This window comes from Notothenia coriiceps, unplaced genomic scaffold (assembly GCF_000735185.1).
Source record: "Notothenia coriiceps isolate Sejong01 unplaced genomic scaffold, NC01 NC01_scaffold00001443, whole genome shotgun sequence".
NCBI classification, from domain to species: Eukaryota; Metazoa; Chordata; class Actinopteri; order Perciformes; family Nototheniidae; genus Notothenia; species Notothenia coriiceps.
The window spans coordinates 105,645-114,194 of record NW_011334144.1 but is presented as its reverse complement, the minus strand read 5'-3'; the positions used below and the strand labels follow the sequence as shown (position 1 = coordinate 114,194).

The 8,550-nt window shown below is 39.4% G+C and overlaps 2 long non-coding RNA genes across 2 annotated transcripts in view; one reads left to right on the top strand and one right to left on the bottom strand.

Annotated features, from left to right (window-relative positions):
• Positions 1 to 2,556, bottom strand: part of LOC104960882 (uncharacterized) — a 5,318-nt gene extending 2,762 nt beyond the window's left edge. Inside the window, exons 1-2 of the long non-coding RNA XR_800031.1 lie at positions 2,502 to 2,556; positions 242 to 341 (exon numbers count right to left, since the gene is read on the bottom strand). This is a non-coding gene — a long non-coding RNA (uncharacterized lncRNA). The remainder of the gene's footprint in view (positions 1 to 241; positions 342 to 2,501) is intronic.
• An 11-nt stretch (positions 2,557 to 2,567) lies between these two features.
• LOC104960875 (uncharacterized) lies at positions 2,568 to 4,867 on the top strand. The gene is made up of 3 exons (XR_800029.1): positions 2,568 to 2,710; positions 3,195 to 3,288; positions 4,458 to 4,867. It is a non-coding gene; the product is annotated as an uncharacterized lncRNA (long non-coding RNA).
• The last annotated feature ends 3,683 nt before the right edge of the window (positions 4,868 to 8,550 follow it).

Genomic DNA, 8,550 nt, shown 5'->3' with positions numbered 1-8,550 from the left:
GGGGGGGGGGGGTTAGATTGTCAGACAGACCAGGCAGGCTTCAGCTGGAGTCTTCCTCTATCTGCCCTGTCTGTCTCTCTCAGTGTACTTACAGCGGCTGCCGACCTGTCCTTTCCCAGAGGGCTTTGTGAAAGGACAGAAATGTGATGCTGCTACTCAGACGTAAGTTGCAGTGGAGTCTGTCTGCGGTGGCCATGTTGTATTTCCCTTATGTGACCCCCACACCCCCTCCCTATTTTACCTGAGCAGAGACTCCAGGCGCCAGGCGCGGTGTAACTGCAGTCTCAGGTATGCTGGGTGGACGCAGGAACCACTTCCCAGGACTTCACCTGTGCCTGGGACTGAGTGACAAGGGAAACAGAATCAGCTAGGAAGACTATTATTCATAATCAACTCTACCTGAAGATGTAAATTAAATTACCTCTCTGTCATTTTATAGCTGATAAAAACGTTATCACAACCATCATTTTAATCCTATAGTCTCTTAAACAAAATTATTCGGTTAGAAATAAGGCCTTGGTTGCAGCTATTTTCTATATCGATTTATAATCAGGCTAAATATTACGCACAGCAACAAAATACATTATTAAGGTCATTGAGGTAGGTATATTATAAGTATTATATTTCCCGAGTTTAAAACAATTGGCAATTTAGTTAGAAAATAACTGTTTTTTGCAGCCTTAACAGTATTAATGTATTAATTAAAATTCATTCAGAAATGTTACTTTATTTATTCTGATTTGTTTGCAGACATGTTTTAAATATTCTGTAATTACTTAAACCTGTTGTTTTGAGCATGCATATATGCCTAATTGGAATCAGAACATTTGAACACTGTGGCATTGACTTCCTGCACTCTTTATCCATGTATGTTCCTCTTTCCTCCAAATGTTGTGGCATTGTCATGTGTAAAGGCTTAGGATGATTACAAAATAATTTGAAAATAGAATAAGTACGTAGAACCTAAGTTGAGGTTTGCTCCATCTGTCAACATATGACAGCTGCAGAGCAATTTTCATTGTGGTGCGAGTGGTTTTGTGGTAAATGTGCGCTCTCATTTATCTAAAATACATCCTAAGCTGTGGCTGCCGCTTCATTATTTGAGCAGGCCACATGAGTTACAATGTGCATTTGTTCCGAAACGAAAGATCTTTGCCGAAATGTGACTGACTTGTGTGCATATGTTTTGAGGAAAGAGAATTGTACAAGGCTTTTGTGGTGGTGAGGGAGAGAGAGTGTGTGTTTGGGAGTGATTGCAATATACAATGAAACACTTTGGGGGGGCAGTAAGAAATAGTTTTCTGTTTTAGTATCATAAGCTTTGCTCTTTAAATGTCAACCCACTTTTATTGAAAACCATTAAAGCATCATAATTACGCATAAGCAAACAAATGCATGCTTTACAGTAGCCCTATTTTTATCTGCATGCTTTTTATATCATCTTTATCCAATAGAAGGAAAGTAATAAACAAAACAGTACAAGCCAAGACAGTCCAAATGATATCCAATCCATTAAACCCATTTATGCAAGATGTTTTAAAGTTCACATCAAATCAAATTCATCTAAAAATCTTTTACGCTTTTTTGCTCTTCACATCTTTAATTAAGGTGCCACGCTGTTATGAGTTTGACATGCAATGATGAATGTAGAGCCAGTCCATTAACATCTGTGCATATTGAAATTACTCAGAATAATCTGAAACTTAATTATGTAAGAAATATTCATTTCCACCCGATAAACCAAAAGACAACATTACATCAATGACACCCATCTGCACATTCATTTCCACTTTGCTAGTGCTAAAATTAAAAAAAGAGGGGAAAAGGAGAATCTTATTTTATTAATTGAAACACATCTTATGTACCTGCTAAATTAGCTGATGCTACACTATGTAGCAGCATAGGCTACCTATTGAAATTCCAAAGACACCACAACTATGTGGACTATACATTTTGCAAATACTAATGCAATATGTCACAACAATAGACACCATTGACTTCTGTTTCACTTATTTTAATGTGCATCTACAGGACGACAAGCCATTAAACGGTGTCAGGCTACTGACTTATTTAACTATTGAATAGATACAAGTAACTTTGTCTTTGCAACACACTGATCAAGCTACATTGATTATTTTAGACTAAAAAATGTAAAGGTCTTAATGCTAACATAGGTCTAAATGTCTAAAAAGGTATTTTATAACCAAAATACATTAAAAAGTAATTTCTATGCCATGTTCATTTTTAATAACTAATGGTTCATGTATTTATCTCAACTAGGTAAGACTTCTGTATTGCCCTCCACCATGTTATCAACTTATTTCTTATGACAACTTACAGTATTTGTGTCTGTATTTGTTAATGCTCTCTGTGCAGGGAATGCGTTATTTTGTACTAAGTCAGGGTAGGTGCACATGCATATTAAAGTAAATGACATTTTAATTGTAGTTTTAATGAAATATGGTGAATAAATACAACAGAATGTGCTAACCTTAACTTACCTTCTCATGCCTTGCCGTAAAGCATGGTGAGTTGCTGCGCTCTCCTGCGCAGCCGCTGTGGACACCCTCGAGCTTCTTTTTCCTCACACAGAGAGCCGCTCGTTAACAGAAACACACCGTCAACACTGCTAACATGTCAGACAAGAAACAGACCGTGGACCTGGGCTTACTGGAGGAGGATGATGAGTTTGAAGAATTCCCAGCCGAGGGTAAGTTTATAATGATAATATTCTAAATCATGATTGTTTTGTTTTCTCTTTTACTGGCCATGTGTATCTGTTATTGCTCGCTGCTGCGCCCTGCAACAGTGACTCAGCTAGCCTAGCTATGTTAGCATTAGCTAGCCGGTAGCTAACTTTCTTGTTATACGCAACACAGTCATAACACTTATCTTACTTATACGTTTAGTGAATTTGTCGACACATAGAGCTCACTGTCCTCCTATCTTACAGTCATTGTGCTTCTATTATTTAACATTCACTTGTTATTCAGCTAGAGTCTATGCATTAGCTCCATTGCTCAAGGCAATGCTAACTAGCAAGCGTTAGCCGTTCAGGTAAACAGTGAGCCAAAGCTAGTGAGGTGGACGTTTATTCTCAATAGCACCTATGTGGTTTTTAAATCCTTTGTTGTCTACAATTGAGGGTTTGTCATCAGTACTATGTTTGTAATTTCCTACTCTATAATTCCTAGATTGGACCGGGCTGGAGGAAGATGAAGATGCACATGTTTGGGAAGACAACTGGGATGATGACAACGTAGAGGATGATTTCTCCAATCAATTGAGGTAAAATACATTTCACAATGTTTAGCTCACATCCCCTCATAGATTGTCAGTTGTATCTAGAACAGCAGGTCGGAAAAACAAAATGTCATGCAACACAGGGTTACATAACCAAAGGTAGCTGTAGCCTAGTTCTACAAAATATAGTCGAAAAACATGACAACAGCAAAACTACAGCAGCAACAGTGTGAAGGGCACCTTCTGATATTGCAATAGGAGAGATGTAAACTGACAAAAACAATTGCGAGTTTCTGGCCATCTCTCTAAAGACAGCAACATACAGAAGGCATGCAGGTCAGTGTGGAAGTTAGGATTTAATTGACTTCAGGTGTGTTTTTTTGGTAAAGATCTGTTTCATCTATTTTCTAATGGAAAATTAAAACATTTCATATAAAGATGGTTATACTGCAATTCTTTAGACATCATTTACTTAACATTTTCCATTAAAGAAAAGTTACAACAATGTTGGTGAATGTTTTCAATTTAAGTTGTTAAGGGGAAGTCATTTGAATCTGCAAAAAAAGGCAGGTCAGAATCTGTTAGAGAAATTGCAATCGGTGCATCTCTAGTTTAAAAAGCTTCTTACTGCAGATTTCTCTTTGAACATTATTCGTCGTTAATCGAATCCATGCAGCTTCAATTTGGAAATAGCTTGAAACAAATGGTGTGTTTGCACTCTCTGTGTCTTACTTGGCAGTCAACACACAGCTCCTCCTTAAATCTTAGGTAGTTAGTCGACGGCTGCATGTTTCACTTGTATCTGAAGTTGAGCTATAAACACCTTGAAACACACATCATCAAAGATATCATTTGATCCGTCATGTTTACACTCACATTTATTGGATAATCAATAACTGTTGATGGATAAGTGGCTGCTCTGTTTTTTATTTGAGTACTCTTTAGACAGTAATATGCTGTTGTTTTATGTTGTCCAATTATGATGCTATTAAGCTGTTTCTTAAAGATATCATTACAGTTAAAGGGCACAGCTGCCATATACATATATATGTAATCATCAAATCTATAGCCGCACACATTATGCAATATTTCTATATTTTTTCACTCCCATCTCTTAATGGTTCTTAAAATCAATAGCAGAGGGTACTTATGCCTCCACCGCCCACCTGTAATCATCTGACTTGATCTTTCTGTTTTTCTTTTACTCCCTGCAGAGCGGAGCTGGAAAAACATGGTTACAAGATGGAGACGTCTTAGAGGCTGACGAGCCAGTCTACGATGACATTGGATATGGACATTTATATTTGATTATTACTGGTCGACCCCACACTACCGGAAGACCGTTGATGATGTTAATTTGTTTCTTTTTTTTGTAAGAAATGCTGATGGAAGTAAAGTGTTTGGAGAAATAAGTTCCCTTTCAGTGTTTTTACTGATCGTTCATGACATTTATAGTTTATACTTTTGCTTATTTTAACATATATTTAGGTTATTAATATAGATTCTAATCTGGTGCTGCACTGGTCTAATATGGAAAAACTGAATTCCATTTCTTTAGCAATCACAGAAACATTGCTGAAAAATAGTATCTGTAAATTAATACCCAATAAATGCTTTCATACTTTCACGGCGCATTACTAATGGCTAAATGTAACTGATGCTGGAATGGTTACTACCAGAAAATCAAGCCTTCGTCCTCCCGTTTCACCTCATGTTTCCTTGCACTGCTCTTTTTCTTTCATGTAGAAACTAAATCCATCCATGCAGTTATTAGTTTCTGTATGAAAGATATCTCATTGTTTGGCTTGAATATCTATCAAGAGCTGTTGATCTCCGAAGCACACCTGCCAAGTCAACACGGTCTACCTGTAATGGGCGGCTTGTTATTGCCCTCTGACACAATGTGCATTTATTTTGAACTGCATTTATTTTTGCATGATTTTACTCGAGTTCAAGTGCACATCAGAATTCATCAGAGATATTTGTGATCATTTTGTAGCAACCATACTTTTATATTAGGCTCTGTTTATTAAAACTGTCAAAGGGATGTCAGCGTGACAGGAAGAGGGGTAAATGGAGATGTACATAATCTGTGTGCAGTGGAAGTACACACAATGCAAACAAGTGTGTGTAAGTGTGTTTGTGGTGCCTGATCGTCACACAGAGGCAGTTCCTGTATAACAGACCCCTTCCCTTCTCAGCCCCACAGCGCTGGGCCGAGTCCCTGAAGGAGAGATTATCCACTGCCGTATTTGTCAGAGGCGGGGAGGGGGTCTCAGCATGGGGCCCCCAGCCTGCCTTGCCTGGGCCTGCCCCTACTGCCAGCCAGGCCCTTCTCTTCCGCTTGGCACAGCGGGGACTCTCGTACTGAACCAGAGGCCAATTTATCCCCGCCACACTCCCCCGGCAAAATGATTTCTCTCAGTGTTTTGTCGACTCTCAGTCCCAGGGTCCTAATGAGCTGAAATAGATGCCAGTAAGACGGAGGCTTTCATGCTGAAAACAACATTCATCCTCTGCCTCGAGAAGTGCAAAGTTGACTAAATACTTTCTCTCTGGTATTATATTTACTTAGTTTTTGTAATTGTATTCATTGAAAATGTATTTTTTCCATGTAGTAACAAATTACTTTGAGTTTATTTTCAGAACACACGATCAGAAAGTCATGCTGTGTGTTCATACACTGCGGGAAATCAAAGTCAAGTCCGTAATCAAGTAAAAATGTAATAAATACTGTATATAGAATGAGAGACTTTAAACCTTTAAAATACAATCAACCTTTCCTGGGAATTTTTAGAAATTGAGCATCCCTTTTTTGAACCAAGAAAAACATAATCTTGATGCAACCAAAATTCTTCAAACAATAACACAAATGACAAATGTATTCAGTGTGTGAAGATTATTTTACCAGCAACTACTTCCATAAGAAAAGCCATCATTATCCTGTGAATGAAGCCACGCTCTGTTTCTGCTTATCCTTCATTACATCCTGTTTCTGAAGGCTTCAACACCAGGGTGATACTCCAGTTTCTACATTACAGATCTTTTAAACTGTTGATGCAACAAAAGTGTAATGGTTTTTATGACATGTTATAATCAAAGATGTTAAATCAATTAAAGTTTGACTGTAAGAGGGCTTTATTATATTGAAGCCACATTTTGAATAATTTCCTCACCACTGCCTTCTGCCTGTGGGTGGCCACTCCTAGTTGTTTTTCTTTGTTTCCTCTTATGGTCTGATTAACCCGCACAATTGACTGCTTTGCACCTGTATACATTTGGAAAGAGTTATTCAGCACTTCAAAGTGTTGCACTCAGATTTTGGCATTAAAGGCTGGACAAGGTGGAAGTGGAAATCTGTTGCTCAGGTCAAGCGTTTAACTGTTGGCTACTGAAAGCAGGATGACAAGCATCTGACAGTCTCATTCTCTTCTGGAAAAATGCAAAAAAATCCTTGTTTACTACTAGTTATTATCTCAATCAGCTGCATAGCACAGCCAAACAGCTCTCCTGGGCCCATATTATGATTGAAAAGACAATGCTCCAGCTGCTGCTGATATACATGTCAATAAAGAAAACAAATATTTTGTTGGCAAGGGCTGCGGGAAATCGAGCAAGGTCACATGCTCATGAAGTGAACTAAAAGAGCTCTGACTCCAACATAGGTGATCCTCAGATCTGTTTATGCCCTTGAAACTAAGGGCCCTGGGCCAGATGATTATTCTAAGTGTTGGGAAGTCGGTGAAGTGAGACAATTGGTAAGTGAGAGCAACAGAGGAGGACCTGTGACCATTTTGTTTGTGCTGAGAGCATGAGATTGGTCCCTTGTGTTTGACGCCATGAGGGCCTCGATGGGCCCTCAGATTTCAACCTCACACAGGACGCCAGCTTTTCAGTTTCTCTGCACTAGTTCTTCTTTGATCCCATTTAATCGTTTATTTAATTTGTGCAAGCATTTTTGTTGTTCCTTTGTGACCCACATGATTCCCCATGACATGTTCGAAGAGGCTCCCTGAGGCTCATATTGACTTACAGACGCCTGAAGAATAATCTGCCAATAACATGATTGAAAGCTTTTGTTGTTAACATTTTAAACAATGGATAACTTTTTTTAAAAAGTTGTCTTTGTGTAAGCGTTGACAATGTTTAGTCTTCATACAGTAAGCCGAGTGTATTACTTTCAACTCATTACATTCGGGGTCAGTCTATATGGTAACTACTGGATGCCGCAAATCCTATAAACAGATTCTGCTCTTTATGTGAGGCTAGATTTTTCAAAAAGCATTTTCTTATTTGCAAATCGTTTTTCCCCCGGCCCACGCAGTTCTGAGACCACATGACTCCATGCGAGAGAGCAGCCAATGGAACTGTGGCGAAGACAATTTCATAACACTTCATGTTGGGAGATGGCAGATCCATTGTTCTCAAGACCCACAGGCTTGTGGGCGAGAGTCCCTGCTGTGTCTACACTGAGGGAACACACCAGCCTCCCAGGCTATATTTTCCTCTTTCCTGCAAACACTGGAAGCTACTGTGACCATTCGAACTCTCCTCCCCGCTGCAGGCCTTGCTCTCTCTGCTTCTCCCCTCTCCAATCCGTTCACCACTGAGCCAGGGAAAAGACGAAGCTGTCTCTGCACAGCTAGGAAGCATGCAGCTGCTACTATAATAGCTGTAATTGCACATTTCTTTTGTTGGGAGGAAATTAGCGGCAGGGCTACAATAGTGCTAAAACCCCCCAAAACCTCCAAGTAAAGATGGAGGGGAGAGAGTTAAAAAAAAAAAAAAAAAAGACACTCGGGGTGCGTTCACCACTGAGACTGCCAACCCACAGCCGAATGGCCCACACCTGCACGCTCGCACCCCCGCTAAAGTAAACATAGATAATAAGGTATAATTACTTTAGAAAATAATAACGAGGAGCAACCCTTCAGACCCCCCTTCTCTCGTCGACAAAGGGCTGCCTGTTTATTGTGGGGGGTGAGACAGCCCCAAAGGACGCTGGCGAATGCCCCATCAAAAGACCTGAGGGCCCTACTGAGGGTCCCTTATAGGACAGCCATCATTGTCAAGGAGGACTGGGGCTTTTAAGTCGCTTCTACCCTAACTGCCTCAATTAACCAGTATGGATTGACCACAGGCTACTTTTCCAGCTCCATTCATCCTCATCAAAATGATCCTGTGTTGTTTTGAATGGTTCTCCCCTTTCTATTTTCTAAGACGAAATCCAGAATATGCATCATAAAAAAACGTACCTATAATATCATGTGGAAGTGAAGTAAACATAATAATAGATAGTCTTTTTTT